Consider the following 18,905-nt stretch of genomic DNA (forward strand, 5'->3'; position numbering starts at 1 on the left):
TCGTTGAGTTAGATCTGACTCTTGTTTTTTACTAACTTTTGGCATCTGAATCCAAAAATGACCCCAATTTTTCTCTTTCACGTCAACATTTTAAGGTACAGGGTACCCCCTCCCTTTGTCCCAAAAATTATACAAAATGTACATACAAAGGAAAATAAAGAAAAAATTACCTGAATATATTGTTTACTTGGAGTTATTTTATTCATAGAAAGGCTATATATTGTTACTGTAAGTCAAATTGTGTACAAGTAGTAAAGTTCTGCTACCAAACATACATACTAAGGTATTTTATCTTTTCAAACGGCAGTCTAGGAAATGCCAAATTGAGATATTTGAAACAGTCTCCTTCAGTTGGCAAAGCTTTCACAAATTGCTTCATGAGACCCATTTTTATGCGCAGAGGTGGGAGTATAATGTTCTTTCCGTCAACAAGTGGCTCATGTAGCATGTTTGGATCACCAAGTTTGAGGTCAGATCTTGAAGGCCAATTCAACTCCACCCAATGCTTCTCACAAGCTCTGCTGTCCTACATACACAGAAAACAGGGATACGTGGTGTATCCACGTTGATGACCAAGAAGGAAGCAGACTATTTTAAGGTCAACACAGATAATCCAATTGTGTTTGTGATATTGCAACAGATCAATTACCCTCTTTATTCTTCATATTCTTCACAAAAACAAACTGAATGGCCAATTGGGACGACACCAAATAAGTTGCCACTGTGGAGGAGGACACACTTCAAGCTCTGCTTTGAGCTATCGATGAACAGTCACCATTCAGTTGTGTTCTAGATTGGAATTCCCAATTCCTCCATTAAACCATGTATGTTATGACAATAAACAAAGCCACCTTCACTTTGAAAGTACTGTGGAAATGCACTTTCTCTTGATCTGAAAGTAGGATACCTTCGCTCCTTTTCCAAGCAAGTGTTTCTCGTGCAGTCTTGATATTAGGAGTTCTGAAGCCTTTTTGGATAGTCCTAAATCTTGTGCCAAATCATTCAACTCATGTTGGTCAAATCCCTCACTGAGTCATCTTCAATTTCAAAATCTTCATCATTGCTGTCACTTAATTCTTCACCATACTCCTGTTTTTCGAAAGAGGGTAGTTCAATGAAAACTGGCACTGGGATTTCAACTGAATGAGGCACTGGGCATATAGCTGATGGTAGACTAGGATACTCTATTTTACATTTACTTTTCTTGTTATACCCTGACATTTTCACTATACAACAGTAACAGTCACTTGAATTATCTCCAGGCTCTCGGCAAACCATAGATATACCAAATGGCAGTTTATTACATGTTCCTTTCACCTATGTCCATAAACTCTCAACACACTGTTTGCACACTTTGTGAGGGGCCCAAGACTTCTTTGGTCAACAAGTTTTACTTTAATATATGCAAAATAGGCTTGCCTGACAAATGCGTTGATGTTTGTCCTTTGGGAATGGTGAAACTGCCACAGATATAACAAAATGAATCAGGGTCGTTTAGGCATTTACAATGAGAAATAGTAGAGGTAGACATGACCTGAACGAAAGGATATAAGTACATATGTAAATAAAAATGAATTCTGCTAACTCCTTGTATAGAGACAAGAACTCGGACTAAGCTTCGGAATACAATTCACTGTATAGAGCGGCACATAACCTCTCACCACACTGTCTCATGTGTAACTGAATTGCCTAGACAAGTATGAACCTGTTTCTGGTCTCCAAGGTCATCCCCTACTCCTCCCCACTCAAGGGAGGTTTTCTCTCAGCCAATAGGAGAGGTACTAGTGCTTCCCTTGATCCAGGCTCGATCCAACCTAGAGTGGTGTCATTAAGATATGTTGTACAGAAAAATCTTGATGTGATAGAGGAAAAGTAACTGCAGTTTTGAAATCAGCATGCCTATTTAAGTCTAAAACAGTTGAAAAATCGAACTCAACAGGAATTATGTTAAAAATTGTTCCCCTGTGTTATTAATAAAGGAAACTGGTAAGCTCTTCCAGCCAAACCAGTTCAAAGAATAATCCAAGGAATGGACACACTGATAGATCAGGAATATTGAAGGAGCATGCACCCTGGCCAGGTGGCTCAGTTGGTTGGAGCATTATCTCATACACCCAAACATTGGAGATTCAATTCTTAGTCAGGGCACATACCTAGGTTGTGGGCTGGATCCCCAGTCAGGGCCTGTATGAGAGGCAATCAATCAATGTTTATTTCTCACATCAATGTTTCTGTCTGTCTGTCTCTCTCTCTCTCTCTCTCTCCCTCCCTTCCTGTCTCTCTAAAGTCAATAAACATATTTTTAAAAATAAAAAAAACATGAAAATGGTAGCAAACTGGTTTCTTCCTCAGAGGGAAGTCAACTGAACTTTCATCAGCAGGATTTATTTGCATGTCTACAGACAAGACTTATTCTGTATTGGTTTTAGTTAACTACAATTGATGGAGCTCCCTAATACCTCAAGTCAATGAAAAGTGCAGAATCGGAGAGCCTGGAAGAGTGCCCACTCTCATGCAGTTTCCCACTACAGACACTCAGAAATCCTCTTTGCTCATTACAAACTTCCTTATGTGACAGGAGTGATGCTTGGAGTCAATGGAGAAAAGATGGACTATTTAATAAATGGTGCTAAGACAACTGAATTTCCACATGTAAAAATAAAATTAGATTATGACACTATAACACAGAGCAAATTTCAGGTGAATTTTAAAAAAGAAAATATTAAAATAAAAAATTTTAAATGTTTGGAGAAGAGAAAACAGGAATGTATCTTTATGACCAAAAGCTAGGAAAAGAAATATGTTATGATAGAAAAGACACAAAACTATATGACAAAGGATCAGTAAATTTGACTATATTAAAACTATCGTTGGCAGCCGTCCGTCTCGAGAGACGATGGTGTAGCTTCTTAAGAGTCTATCTGCACCGCCGAGAATGGCTGTGCAGTCTGACTCGGGAGTGACACGGTATCTGTTTCCTCCCGTGTTGAATCGACATCTTGCGATGAAGCTACAGAGCCTGGGCAGGGTGATATGGAGGGTCTGCTGTTGCCCATGCAGCAGACGCCCCCTCTCTTCGCAGCTGAAGGGTCCAAGGGAAAGACGGAGTCAATACAGCTTGGCTTCAGGTGCGCCGCAGGAGTTGCCGGTGTTGACTACAGCGTCAAACCGCCTTAGGGACTCCGGCTCCGGATTTTCTGTCAGGGTTTACTCCCTTAGCCTTTCCCCTGAAGAGGTATGCCGCAAGGCAGAGGAGGTTTTTTGGAGTCAGAGTTTTCCTTCTCTGATGTGCCCTGACTGGAAGATCGAACCAGCGACACTTAGCTCGCAGGCCGACGCTCAATCCACTGAGCCAAACCAGCCAGGGGTTATTAAAACTATATATATATATATATATATATATATATATATTCATCAAGAGACCCCCAGATATAAAATACTGCATTACATATAGCCATAACTTCCCCACATCCAAAATTCATAGAGAGCTCTTACGAAACAGATTAGGAAGAGACCAACAAGCCAGCATAAAGGAGGGGAAACCACAAGAAGAGACTGGAAGGACAAGTTTCTCAGGAGTTTCCTCCAGGTGTCCCTCCAATGTCTTTCAGATGAACACCCTCCTCTCACACCATTCAAAATAGCCCAGAGCAACACTGTAGCCCAAGCAGTCTCTTAGAACCAGCTGTGTCCTAGTCTGGCCCTAGGTCCACATTCCTCAGGACACCACACTGATCCATGGATGGCAATAACTGAAGTTTCTTGGAAGAGAGTCTCAGGTACTTACCTGCAATGACCCCCATGACCTAGTGGTTCATCCCAGCTCTGCTGTGACTCATGGTTACCTTGCACTTGGAAATGATACCAGGTCCTGGTCCTTTGGGCTTGTTTGTGGCCATGGAGACCATGGACTCAGAGGTCTTTGCTTTTGCCCTCCCTCATGGGCTCTGTGACACATCATTGAGATGATTTCTGCAAAGAGTTAAAGGTTGGGCGGGAGGAAAGTCAGTTCATAGCAGGGACTCTCTGAGAGTCCACAGGTGCCTCGGGAAGCTGTCTTTGAGAGCCCCACCTTGTCTGTGTCTTCAGTCTTCCCAACAATTCTGTAGGTTATTTTCCACACTGATATAGTTTCCTTTCTGCCTGCCCCAGTTAGAAGGATGTTATTTTCTGCAACTGAACCCTGACAAGTGTGGGGCAAAGAGAAAAATGGCCAATATTTAAGGAAAAGGATATAATCATAGATAGATATTTTTTAAATGATGAATACCATGTATAAGACTATGCTAATCAATTTGGAAGCACTAATAAAACTGAGGGTTTTTCAGAATATATAAGGTATTTAAATTTATTTAAAAATACAGAGACAAATATAAATGAAAAAACTTGCAAATGTTATCAAATAATAATTACCTTTTGGTCATGTACTAGACCCAGGTGATTTTATGAGAAAATAATTTTTGAAATAGTAGGATATTTTATTTAACATAAACTGATGTATTTTTTTTCATTAAAAGTAACTCCTGGTTTCTTCTACTTGACTCAAAGGCATTTACCACTTTACAGCTACAGCAAGGAGAGTGGAACAGACAGTTCTTGCTTAGCTTTGAGTTTCAAAGCATGTTTCACCTTATTGGGAAAGCAGTGCCTGATTGCCAAAACAACACTTGGTTTTCAGGAGCCATATTTTTTAGAAAATTTTTTTAAAGATTTTGTTTTGTATTTAAAAAGCTTGACTTTACAAATCAATGACCATGGACAAAACAAATGAGAATATAGAGTTCATGATCATAAAAGGATGATTTTGTGACCCCCAAAGTGCGTGAAGGTAATCAGCTGACAGAAAAGAAGGAGATTTGAAGGTGATATTGATAGACACCCAACAAAGAGTCTCTAAGAGTGCTCAGCACCCTGGCTCTCTCCTGATTGAAACTGAGGGCAAAGTGAGAGAAACCCCGGATAGTTGTAAAGGGGTCCCAGAGCAGAGAGGCCCCAAGACTGGCTTTCCATAACCTGCAAGTCTTAAAAGAATAAGGGCAGTGAATCAAAATGGTTGAGTGGGTCGTGTGGGTGGATGGCAGCCTTCCTTGCTCCCTATACCCTGGGCCTCCAAATCCTAGGGGTCAAGAGAAGTAGTGAGTGGGCAGGTAGGCACACCTGGGAAGTTCTGTCATCAGGACAAGAATCTGCAGTGTTCATGGGCCTGCTGCTAGTCGGACTCTAGAACTGGGCTGGGCCCATGGCAACAAGACTCAGAGACAGGAGGTGGCACAAGGGCCAGATAACCTCATGCTAGAAAGACAAACAAACCTCCCGAAATTCAGATCACCATGTGGAAAAGAGGGGGAGAATATGGAATTGATTTCAGTTTATACTCTGGATTGACTTGTTTCAGCACAAAAGTGGCAAATTTTATGAGTGATTTTTCTTTCATTAGCAGAAATGGGCTGTTTTGAACTAAGTATATGTAATGGAGACATAAAGACAGTTACATACCTGTATCTGAACCTGTGTGAAATTCATACCTGCTATAAAAACTTAATGGGTGCAGATAATTACCCATGCTATAAAAAAGTTCACCATTAGAGAAATACATAGGAAGTTTCCTAACACATTTTAACAGCTAGCACAAGTGTGATAGTTAAACTTAAAGTAAAAAATAGAGTAATTATCAATCTTTCTTATGAATAGAAAAAACAAAAATCTTATCTTGGTAAGTCAAATCCAGCAACACTACAAAAGAATAGTTGACCATGACCAAGTTTACTTTATCTAGAGAATGTAGGGATGGTTAAATATTACTTATCTATTAATGTAATTATCTTTTTTAAATGATTTTAATGCCAAAAAGCTATTTATTAATTTCCAGTGTATATTCTTAATATAAAAATATATGATAATGGAAAGACTTTATTGTACTAGAAGATAATATTGTTAAGGTGTCATCATTATCCAGAGGGCTGTAGCCGCTGTGTGGAGCCAGGACCAGAATATGGGCCTATAAGCCTTAACCAGCTGGCAAATGCGCCCCACATACCATGCTGCCAGTCCCACACTCTGGGGGGTTTAGAAGTAAAATAAGAATGCAATGTAGTCTTTAAAGCTAATGAAACCTGCTTGCTCTGTGTAGCCCCAAGTTCTTATCAGTAGAATGTGAAAATAAAATGTTTAAGTAAAAAGACACATCTGGACTTCTATGGTATGCCTTGGCACGTCACAGTCTTGCTACCTATCTCCCTATGCTGATTTATGCTTTCCTTTGTTGTAACACCCAACCATTTGGTGGAGGTCTGCATGCTTACCCTGTGCATTTCTGCATGTGGCAAACTCAATAAAAACCCTGACTGAGAAAAGAGTGATCAGCTATCTCCTGTGAGAGACACTCACCCATCTCTCTCCTCAGACAATTCGTTTCTGAGTCAGTTCTTTCATCTGCACCAAGGGAGCTGTGGGACAGGGAACCTCTCACAAAATGATCTATAGATTCAATCCAATCCCTATCAAAATCCCAGTAATGATTTTGTGGAAAAAAAAAAAATAGAAAAATCCATCCTAAAATTCATATGGAATCTCAAAGGACCCTAAATAGCTAACCAATCTTGGAAAAGAAGAACAAATTAGAGAAATTACATTCCTGATTTCAAAAGCTATTACAAAGCTGTGGCAATCAGAACAGTGTGGTACTGGTATAAAGACAGACATAAAGCCATTGTTGGTGTGGCTCAGTGGTTTGAGTGCTGGCCTGCAAACCAAAGGGTTGCCGGTTTGATTTCCAGTCAGGGCACATGCCTGGGTTGTGGATCAGGTCCCCAGCTGGGAGTGTGCCAGAGGCAACTGATCGATGTACCTTTCACATATATCAATGTTTCTCTCTCTTTCTCCCTCCTTTCCCCTCTCTCTAAAAAGTAAATACATAAAATTTAAAAAAAAAAAAAAAAAAAAAAAAAAAGACAGACATGTATGTAGACCAAAGGAACAGAATAAAGAACCCAGGAATATACCCTTGCAAATATGGTCAAATAATTTTCAGCAAGGGCACTAAGACCACTGAATGGGGAAAAGACAGTCTTTTTAACAAATGGTGCTGAGAAAACGGGATATTTACATGGATGAACAAAAGAATGAAGCTGGATCTTACCTAACACCATAAACAAAAATTAACTAACAGTAGAGCAAAGGCCTACATGTAAGAGCTAAAATGATTAAAATTTTAGAAGAAAAAAAGGGGGGGCAATTCTTCATGACACTGGATTTGTTAATGAATTCTTAAATATGACACCAAAGACACAGACAAATTGAACAATCTGGAAATAAAAAAAAATTACGTACATCAAAGGACACTATCAACAAAATAAGAGAACTTACAGAATAGTACAAAATATTTGTAAATTACATATCTGATAGGGGATTAATATTTAGAAAATATAAAGAACTACTAAAACTTAACAAAAATAACAACAAAGAACCTGATTCAAAAATTAGCAAAAGACTTGATTATCCAAAGAAGATATATAAGTGGTCAATAAACACATGAAAAGATGTTTAATATCTTTAGTTCATTGGCGAAATGCAAATCACAAGTAAATTAGACTTCCAGCCAAGATGAAGGTGTAGGTAGATATGCTGCATCTCCCTCCACAACTAAGAAGGAATGCAACTACCTCAAAACTGGAGACAACCAGAAGTTTCAGAAAACTGAGCTGCATGGAAGTCCAACAAACAAAGATATAAAGAAGAAATACTCATCCAGACAGGTAGGAGGTGCGGAGCCGGGTCGGAGAGGACGCAATATGGAGAAAGTGGTGTCCACAGCAGTGACAGCGGCTGTGGCTGGCTGGCAGAAAGTGCAGTCACACTTTTAAAAAAATAGAGAGGGATACCAGGGGAGTGCTCCCAGAAGCAGACCAGGCCAAAGAGCTCATGGTTCCAGCACCGGGGAAAATAGAGCCTCATTGATTCCAACTATGAATACCAGCGGGAGTTGGAGTGGAGGAAGAAACTGCCAGTGTATTAGCAGAATCTGTTTCTTTAGTGGGCCCCCACAGACCTAGAACCTTCACATACCCACCCACTCAGGGAATGATAGTCATGGTAACAGCTAGAGGGGTGCCAGTCCCATACAGGAGGTGGGAAAAGTGCTTGGAAAAAAGGCAAATGCTGAGAAAGCGGCATTGTTCCCTCTCTGACCCCTACTCCACATACAGCACCACAACGTGATGAAATGGGTCACCCTGAATTGACAAATACCTAAGGCTCCACCCCTTAGAACAGGTGCAACAGCTCTACCTAAGACACAGAGGCAAACAAACATAGGAGCCTTTCAAGATGAGGAGACAGAGAAGTATGGCCCAAAAGAGCTAAGCGACAAGGAGATAGCCAACCTAACACAGGAGGAGATAGCCAGCCTAACAGATGCAGAGTTCAAAACACTGGTGCTAAAGATGTTCACAGGCTTAACAGATATGCTTGAATATGGCAAACACATAAAAAAAGAAGTGAAGGCTATGCTAAGTGAAACGAAGGAAAATCCACACAAAACCAATGGTGAAGGGAAAGAAACTGGGGTTCAAATCAATGATTTGGAACATAAGGAAGAAAATAAACATCAATCAGTATAGAATGAGAAAATAAAAATTGTAAAAAAACAAGGAGGGGCTTAGAAACCTCTGGGACAACTTTAAATGTGCCAACACCTGAATCATAAGGGTTCCAGAAGAAGAAGAGCAAGAAATTGAAAACTTATGTGAAAAAATAATGAAAAACTTCCCAAATTTTGCAAAGGAAATAGACATACAAGTCCAGGAAGCACAGAGAGTCCCAAACAAGCTAGACCCAAAAAGGACCACACCAAAGGTGAAAGGCAAAGAGAGAATCTTAAAAGCAGTAAGAGAAAAGCAGAGAGTTACCTACAAAGGAGTTCCCATGAGACTATCAGCTGATTTCTCAAAAAAAAAAAAAAAAAACTTTGCAGGCAAGAAAGAACTGGCAAGAAGTATTCAAAGTGATGAAAAGAAAGGACATACAACCAAGGTTACCTTATCCAGCAAAGCTATCATTTAGAATGGAAGGGCAGATAAAGTGCGTCCCAGACAAGGTAAAGCTAAAGGAGTTCATCATCACCAAGCCATTATTATATGAAATGTTAAGAAAAAGAAGATCAAAACTATGAATATTAAAATGACAACAAACTCAGAACTATCAAAAACAGAACCTAAAAAAGAAAACAAAAACAAAAACGAAGCAAACAACCAGAGTAGGAAAAAATCATAGATATGGGGATCATTTGGAGGGTTATCAGCTGGGAAGGGGAAGGGGAGAAATGGGGAAATGGTGCAGGGATCAAGAAGCATAATTGGTAGGTACAAAACAGATAGGGAGAAGTTAAGAATAATACAGGAAAGGGTGAAGCCAAAGAATTTATATGCACGGCCCATGGACATGAACTAGGGGCGATGGGTTTGCTGGAGGGAAGGGTGGTAATGGGCAGAGGAGAGCAAAGGGAAAAGAAATTGTGACAACTGTAACAGCATAATCAATAAAATATACTTAAGATAAAAGAAAAAATTAAATGAGATACCACCACACACCCATCAGGATGGCTACTATCAAACAGAAAATAATAAGTGTTGACAAGGATGTGGACAAATTGGAACTCGAGTGCAATGATGGTATAAAATGATTCAGCCCTTCTGGAAAACAGTATGAAGGGTTCTGAAAAAATTAAAAATAGAATTATCATACAATCCAACAATTCCACTTCAAGTTATACACACAAAATAAGTGAAAGCAGAACATTGAAGAAGTATTTGCATAGCCATGTTCATAGCAGCATTATTCACAAAAACCAAAAGGTAGAAACAGCTCCAGTGTCCATCAACAGATGAATGGATGGACAAAATATATAAATATATACATATATATAAACATATATATAACACACACACATATACAATAGAATATTATTTGCTCGTATATATTATATATACATATATGTGACAGATTAATCAGCCTTAGAAAGGAAGAAAATTCTGACACATGCTACGAAGTAGATGAACTTTGAAGACATTATGTTAAGTGAAATAAGCTAGTCACAGAAGAACAAATACTGTATGAATCCACTCACATGAGGTACTTAGAGTAAGTAGTCAACTCATTGAGACATAAAGTAGAATGGCGGTTGCCAGGGGCTAAGGAGATGGGAGAATGGAGAGTTATTGTTTAGTGGAGATTTTCAGTTTTGCAGGATGAGAAATGTTCTGGAGGTGGAGGGTTGCACAACAATGTGAATGTGCTTACTGCCACTGAACTGTAGACTTAAAAATGATTCCAATGATAAATTTTATGGTTGTATATTTTACCATAATTTAAAGAAATAAATTTTTAATTTAAAAAAACCATAAAACCACATCTAAGTCAACTAAAAATAGGAAGCACTTTCTAAATGAATTAAAGACTACATTAAGTCATAAACATATATGGAGAAAATTTTAATATTAAAGAAGTCTTGATTTTTAAAAGAGTTGAATCAATGAAGAAATACCGATATATCTATTTGAAATAGTTTAATATTTTAAACATATTAATTCTCTTTGAATGAATTTATAGGTATAAAGTAATTTCAACTAAAATTTTTGAGTTCCTAATGAAAGTTCACAAAATAAGCCGAAACATCATTTGGAAGAATCAATGTAGCTGAATATTCAGGAAATTTTTTGAAAAAGAAATGTAATGGGGTATGGAGGGGAGAAGAGCATGTCCTATTTAATTTTCAAAGCTACAATAATTAAAACATAGTTCTGTTACAAGAATAAACAGTTCAATGGAACAGAATTGACAGTCCAGGAACAAATCCAATTATAAGTAAATATTTAATATATGATAAAATTGAGTTTTAAGTCAGGGGAGTACAGAGGCTAGGATAATTGACCATTCAAAAAAACCAAAAAATCCAGACAGCTCAAGTAGTTAAATGTGAAATACAAGCCTATAAAAGAGAAGAATAATATAAAATATTTATATGGTATCGAGGAGGGAAAGGTCTTGCTGAATTAAAAGCAAAGAAAGAAACCAAAAACAAAAAAATGTCTCCTGAGAGACAGAAATCTGAAATTTTCAAATGTTCATACACAGGCATAAAATTATCAAATATCAATAAATAAGAGTCAATCAACAAACTAGGAAATAACCTTTACAACAGGTGGCAAAAGATTAATATTCTTAATATATAAAGAAAGAGCTGCCCTGGTTGCCGTGGCTCAGTGAGTGGAGCGCTGGCCTGTGAATAGAAGTGTCGCCAATTCGATTCCCAGTCAGGGCACATACCTGAGTTGTGGGCCAGGTCCCCGGTTGGGAAACATGAGAGAGGCAACTGATCGATGTTTTTCTCACTCATCAATGTTTCTCTCCCTCCCTTCCCCTCTCTCTAGAAATAAATAAATAAAATCTTTTTTAAAAAAAAATCAAGAGCCATTACATATCAATATAAAAAAAATATTCCACTGGAAAATGATTAAAGGTAATGAACAAACAATTCAGAAAAGGAGAAGTGAAAATGTTCCAGCATACAGGAAAAGATGCAAATTCAAACTAGGTACATTTTGATACACATCACATATCAAAACCTTTCAAAATGTTGATACAACTTAACCCAGGAACTCTTCTAAGAATTTATATTAAGGAGATGCCCACATATTTGTGGCATTATTTATAATAATAAAAATCTGGAAACCAGATAAGTCTAATAAGAAGGAAGTAGACTTTTTAAGTGATAGTGGTTTATACAACTAAAAATGTAGAAAATAAAAATAATATTAAAAATAATATAAAAAATACTAGTGCCATAGAAAGATGAACACAATTATAGCAGTCAGGGTCCAAAAGGAACTTAATGGCACACCCGAACTGGAATAAGTCTAGGAGGAATTAAGAAAAGGGCTACTTACAAAGCTAAGGGCATGGCGTGGACTGAAACAGAAGGGGTATTAATAACCTAGGGCTAGTAGCAGCCATTGTCACTAGGCCTCAAAGGGCTCAAGGAGAGCAGGGCATGGACTAGGGTGAGATGAAGGAGGAACCTATGATGCAAAATCCGAGGTGTCATTATCCCTCAGGGTTATGCAAGTGAGAGCGGGTGTGTCTCACATATCTGCACCCTAGATACTCCCTCAGTGCACTGCAGTCTTAGCCCTGGGGGAAGAAGCTATTAAAGGAAACTGGAAGGAGAACCTGCAGAAAAGCCTGCCTAGAAAGGAGACCACAGGCAGCCCAAGGTGACCCCACAGGGAGGCTGCCTGAGACAAATACCCTATCCTCCCTGCTGTCCCCCACCCTCTTATCTCCTCCAGACCCATCTGGAAGCCAGAGGGCAAGGCTGCTCCACACTCATCTCCGGGGCAGACAGCAAGGTAGAGAAAGGTTGAGTGGGTGCAGGGGTACAGAGACATTCAGTAGAACAACACTGAATGGAGCAAAACCAGCAGATTCCAAACCATAGCATCATTTTCTCTTGCGCTTGATTTAATCTCGTATTGTTTTCGGCAGTAACACACTCTACAGGTTTGTAGCCTAGGAGCAATACAGTAGGCTTGTAAACAATAATATAAACAGAGCCACTTTAAAATAGAGCCTGAGCTGCCGCGCCAGAGGAGCTGCCCTGCCTGTCTTCTACCTCAGACCTTGGAATGTTGAAACAAAGCAAAATTACCTTTGGACTGGCCCAGACAATCTTGTTTCCCTAAAAACTATTTGCAAAGATACCAAGAAATCCGGTGTTATGACTGCTGGGGTCATATAGCCTAGATGGGTAGTGGGCTATACTATCCAGGTTTGGGTAAGTGCACTCTGATATTCGCACAACAACGAAATTGCCTAAAGACAAATTTCTCAGACTGTATGCCTGTCGTTAGGAGTATGACTGTATTTCAATCCTCTCCCTCTCACTCAGCCCATCAGTTGCTCCTATTCTTTCCTGTGTCTTTAAATCCCTCCCCTCCAACCTGATTCTTTATGTTTAAGTCTATTCCATCTTAACATCTCTCTGTAGTGGATGTTGTGATTCATAACCCTGTGTCCCTTTCTGGACTGAAGCATTTCTTCAAGATGCCCGGAGTGTCAGCTTCTGATGGCTTGCAGCTCAATCCCCCTCTGGGAATTGCCGGCACTAGCTGCCTTGCCCAAGGTGACACTCATTCATCAGGGCAGGCCACATCCTGTGACTGGTGTTTTGAAGGTACTCAAGATTTGTTTTAAACAGGTGTGGGGTAACTCAGGACATGGCCCCGCCACAACCTCAGAGGACAGGTGGCTGCCTGGCCAGCAGCCATAAGGAACAAGAAAAATAGTCTGTATCTGAATGTCCCAGCCCTCTCAAGGCCCCTGTCTCTCAAGGCTCCTGTGTTTATCACGAAAGTATAGAATTTTCACACGCTACCCTCTGCCTAACTCCAGAGGTGGCACCAAGGCTGGAGGCAGGGCGGTCTTTCTCGCACTGACCCTCCGCGGTCGGTGGACACCCCCTATAACATGAGTAATAAAAGGTATGTCCACACATGCTGTCCACACATGCTGGGCCTCTGGATGGTTTTTTCAGAATATCATGAACACAAGCACAGCTCTCAGGCTTGGCGCTCCCGCATCACAACAGGTGTACGCAGATCTGGAGGTGACTGTCACGAAGCAAGTTTATACTCACAGACCCCCAAAGACAGTATAGACAGCGCATCACACAGGGCCATGCAGAGAAGCACCTCACCTGGTCACAAGGCAGAGGGAAGCAGGAGAAAATAGGGGAACATGGGGGCAGGAACTTGGTTTCTGTGGGAAAGGCAAGGCAGAGTAAGCAGGCTTACCTGTGGGGGGCTGTCACTCCTTGTCTGGTGCCACCCCTAGGAGAACCATGGTTCCCAGTGTAAGTGTCCCTGAGGTGTGGGGGTGTGGCCTCTGGCGTGGTGGGTTTGCCGTGGAAATTGTGCCTGGGGAGGAGTAGTCCCTCCAGGATCAGCAAAGCCCCTGATGTCAAAGCATCAGAAACTACAGAAAATAAAGTGGTCTGATTGATGCATTTTGTACAGGCCCAGCCCCCCTTGCGGAGGCTGGTGCGCCCCTTCTCCAGGGCAGTCCTAGCCCCCTGCCTGCCTCCCTTTACAGGCAGCCCTCACAAGTCATCACAGAGTGAGTGGGAAAATGAACACTGTGGTAGGCAGCTCTCTTTAGTTACAGAAACCGCCCCCCTTCTGGCTGAGGCAAACGTGGAAAAGACACCAGAAGAAGCCATTAGGGGAGTGCTGGGCCCACCATTGGCTCCTGGAAGCACAGTGGGGAAGCGGATGCAGGAAGGGGCACATGGCAGCTGTTCCCTACTCCCTTCTGCTTCATTATGTCCCTCAGCCCCTCAGCGCACCACTGCTCTCCACCCCTCCCGCATCCACCACTGGAGTCCAATGAAATCCACCCTATGCAGGAGAGCCACCTCCCTTGGGGGGAGGGGCAGGGGAGGTCACGTGATCACTTCGGGGGGATGATCAGGGGATGATCAGCCCCCGGAGTGATGTGATTATGCTCTGAGTGGCGACCTGGCTGCCCAGGGCAGAACTGGCTCTTTGCAAGTTTGCGATGTGCGATGTGCGCTGATGTGCTATGTGCGGTTGGGCTGCTTCCCAGGCCAGGAGTGGGGGTGGGGAGGCGAGGACAGGGGCAAACTCACTTCTCTGCAGATATCTGGCCCCAATTTTCAAGCTCAGGTTACGTAACACCTGAGCAGAACTACGCTCCCCCAGCACCCACACCTTTTCCCGTTCTGTGGAGCGTTTTGCAAGCCAGCTGCTTCTCAGAGGTCTATTTTGGGAGCTGTTTTCATTTGACCTATATTAAGCACAGTCACAAGGCAGAGGCAAGTTGCAGCGTGGCTTGCTTGCTCTTTGTGCTTTTTTAGTGTCACGGGTGAGAAAACCAGACAAGCTGGTGCCCGAAGCTTAGGAGCTGAGACTCAGTGGCCTAGGGACCTCACCAGGCACCCAGCTATGGAGGGTGGGAGGCCCAGGCCCCCTTCCTACTTCACACTTCTGATCTGCTGCCCCTGAGGTCTCTGCAGCACTGGTCTGGGAGAAATTTAGGCTCCTTGTAGGCCTAGAATCTACCAGGACAGCCCAAGATGAGCCAGCCCTATGAAAAGTTACAAGAGTTTTAATTCCCCTCCATAGAAAATTCTCTTTTCTGAGTTAATAATTAAATCATATGACCAGCAGAGGGAGAGAAAGGGCTGCTGGGAGCCATCTATGCAAAAACAGGTTCTACTCCGGAGTTTCCCATCACTTTGGAGGCCATGGAGAAAATGAAAACAGAAATGATGCCCCCATTAAATATCCCACTTGCCCCTCTTCAGCGGGGGTGTCACCCAGAGCAGGGTTTTCTATCATGAGCCTCTTTTTATTGCCTCCCAGGAAGGAGAGGCCTGATTCCAGGGTCTAAACCTCTGCCCCATGCTGCTGACCCCAAAACCTCCAGCTCTGGTGCCTCCTCTCCACTGAGCCCATCCCCAGTCCCCAGACAGCTGTCCCACTGAGGCAGCAGGTTCAAAAATTTCAAAGCATAACTGCTCACCTCCCGCACACGCAGATCAGCCTCCGCCCCTCCACCGTGGGAGTTGCTGCTGGCCTGGCGCTTCCACGTGTCCCAGGCTGTTCCCACCTTAGGGTAGGATGGACCCTGGTGGGGACTTCTCTAGCCAGCTGGGGGATGCTGATGTTGTGTCTGTTTAGGATTTTTTGAAAAGGGTCCCAGCTTTGTGCTGTGCAGCAGACAGCAGGGATTTTGCAGCCAGAAACCTTGTAATCGAGTTGGCGGAGGGCACCCCTCGAGATGCCAAGCTCCCCCTGCCCACGAAGGTGAGCATGTAGATCTCACCAGAGCTGCCTGGGAGCACCTGAGGAGTCAGGGAGGTGGCACACCTGGGACAATTGGTGGTTGGCAGTCACAGTGCAGAGGGAGAGGGACAGAAGGGCTGTGGAGGCTGAGGAGAGCTGGCTGGATAAGGGGCTGTGAGCAAAGTGCAGAAGTGAAAGGAAATTGAAAACCTTGAGCCTGGCATTGAGGGGGGCAAGCCGAGGATGGAGGAGAGAGTGCAAGCGTGTTCCTGAGAGAACACAGCTCTGAGAAGGGGCGAAAGGAAGGAAGAAGAAATAGGGGGACATGGGGGCAAGAACCTCTATCATGGTTTCCGTGGGAAAGGCAAGGCAAAGCAGAGTAAGCAGGCTTATGTATGGGGGCTGTCCCTCCTTGTCTGGTGTTGCCCCTTGGGGGGCAGTGGTTCCCAGTGTAAGTGTCCCTGAGGTGTGGGGGGTGTGGCTTCTGGCGTGGCTGCTTTGCCTATGAAAGTTGTGCCTTGGACTTCCGGCCAAGATGGAGGCTTAGACTGACATGCTCTGTCTCCCTCCACAACTAAGTAGGAATACAACTACCTCAAAACCAAAGATAACTAGAAATTCCAGAAAATAAAACTATATGGGAGCCCAGCATATGAAGTATAAACCAGCAGTTCTCATCTGGACGGGTAGGAGGGGCGAAATCGGAATCAGGATGAAAAGGTCCGGCTGTGCTGTCCACAGTAGCAGCGAGGATAGCAGCGGGACTGCGAGAAACACCAGGGGAGCAATCCTGGCTGCAGTTGAGACCCGGCAGCTTGCAATTCCAATGCTGGGGAAGGCAGCCCCCCCGCCATTGCCTTGGAGGGTGAGGCCGGGGAAGGAGCCTCCCAGTCTCAGCGAAGAGTAATGGCAGGAATCCATCTTGGACCCCCGCCCCCACACAAAGCGCCACTGAGTGGTGAAAAAGATCACCAGTCTCTGGGTAGTGACGAGTGCACGGGGCGCTGCCCCCTAAAGCCTGCCCAGGAAACAAAGGCAAACAGAAAACTGACAGGATGAAACAGACCATGATTGAAATCTGGGTGATGCAGCTCACCAGGCAGCAGATGAGGGACCTAACCGATGAGCAAATAAGAAATCTTTCTGAGACTCAGTTCAGAGCTATAGTCATAAGGTGGCTTACAGAATTAGCAAAAGATTGGGAACAAGACGGGGAAGGAATGAAAGCTAGTCACCCTGAAATGAACGAAAGCACATATGAAACAAGTGGTAAGGAAATGAAAACCAGAGATCAAATCAACAAACTGGAACATAGGGAAGGAACAAACAGTCAACCAGTGCAGAAAGAGGAAACAAAAAGGGAGGAACACAAGGAGAGACTCAGAAACCTCTGGGACAGCTATAAGCGAACAAACATTCAAGTTATAGAATTGCCAGAGGGTGAAGAAGAAGAACTAGAAATAGAAAAATTATGTGAAAAAATAATGAAGCAGAACTTCCCGAACTTGGGGAAGAAAATAGACTTACAGGTCCAGGAAGCACAGAGAGTTCCAGAAAAACTGGACCCAGGGAGAACCACTCCAAGACACATTATAATCAAATTGTCAAAAATTAAAGATAAAGAGAGAATCTTAAAGCAGCAAGAGAGAAGAAGAGAATTATATACAAAGGGTTTCCATTTAGACTATCAGTGGATTTCTCAAAGGAGACTCTGCAGGCAAGAAGGGACTGGCAAGAAATATTCAAAGTAATGAAAACCAAAAACCTACAGCCACAAATACTCTATCCAGCGAAACTGTCATTCGGAATGGAAGGGCAGAAGAAGTGCTTCCAGGACAAAGTAGAACTGAGGAGTTCATTAGATCCAAACCATTATTATATGAGATGTTAAAGGGACTGGTTTAGAAGAAGGAGGATCAAAATTATGAACATTAAAATGAAAACTGCACCACGACAACCAACAACAGAAGCTAGGGAATTGAAACAAAGGCAAACTAAGTAGGCAACGAGAGTGGGAAAAGAATTATAGGTATGGGGAACATATTGGGGGGAGGTCAGTGGGGAGGGGAGAGAGGGAAAGGGAGGGAGACGGTATAGGAATTAAGCACAGTAGGCAGGAGTGGAGTAGACAGGAAGAGGTTGAGAAGAACTATATGCACAACCAATGGACATGGATTAAAACTGGGGGACAACTGGAGGGAGGGAGATCACTGGATGGAGGGGAGCAGAGGGAAAAGAAATTGGGACAACTGTAACAGTGTAATCAATAAAACATATTAAAAATAAAATAAAATAAAACATACTTAAAAAAAAAAGAAAATTGTGCCTTTGAAAGGGCAGTCTTTCCAGGATCAGCAAAGCCCCTGATGTCAAAGCATCAGAAACTAAAGAAAATAAAGTGGTCTGATTGGTGCATGTTGTACAAGGCCAGCCCCCGCCCCCTGCAGAGGTGGATGAGGCACCCTCGCCCACCATGCGGGGAGTGCAGGTGCTCTGAGAACGCAGCAGCAGGGCGGGTGTTAGGAAACACAGCAGCTGGCCAGTGTGAGGATGCTGGTGGCTCCTGTTCTTCATCTTGCTTCTTGTTTCTTCCCATACTCTGGCAGGAGGAGTCCTAGCTGACCCATCACCCCCATCTCAGGCCAAGACTGAGACAGCTGTGGACAGAGGGCTGACACAACGCAGTTGGTCTCCCATCTGAGTGTACATTGCCTCCCAGGACACACAGGAAGAAAATACTTGGGCAGGAGTGCTGGGAGGTAGGAAACCAGGACAAAAGGACTGAGGGAAAGATCCCGGAAGCAAAGCCGAATAGAGGCAACTGAGGGAATTGAGAAGAAAAATCCACTTGGGTTCATCAAGGAATAATAATTTTGAAAAAGGCTATATAATTTGCTACCCAATGAGAAATCAAAAAAATAAATAAATAGTGGTTAAAACCTCAATAGAGGGGATATTGTCACAGGAAAAATGACTTTCACCTCATAATTTCAGTCTCAGAACTTTGCTGGAACATGGTAAGTGCTCAAAAAACACTTGATAAAT

The 18,905-nt window shown here is 42.6% G+C and overlaps 1 long non-coding RNA gene across 1 annotated transcript; it reads right to left on the reverse strand.

Moving 5' to 3' along the window:
• Positions 1–1,271: 1,271 nt before the first annotated feature.
• Positions 1,272–14,310, reverse strand: LOC150000210 (uncharacterized). The gene is made up of 3 exons (XR_016513690.1): positions 13,848–14,310; positions 3,788–3,972; positions 1,272–1,534 (listed from the first exon to the last, which is right to left on the reverse strand). It is a non-coding gene; the product is annotated as an uncharacterized LOC150000210 (long non-coding RNA).
• Between the last annotated feature and the right edge of the window lie 4,595 nt (positions 14,311–18,905).

Source organism: Furipterus horrens, unplaced genomic scaffold, assembly GCF_987537825.1.
Source record: "Furipterus horrens unplaced genomic scaffold, mFurHor1.1.pri manual_scaffold_10, whole genome shotgun sequence".
Lineage (NCBI taxonomy): Eukaryota > Metazoa > Chordata > Mammalia > Chiroptera > Furipteridae > Furipterus > Furipterus horrens.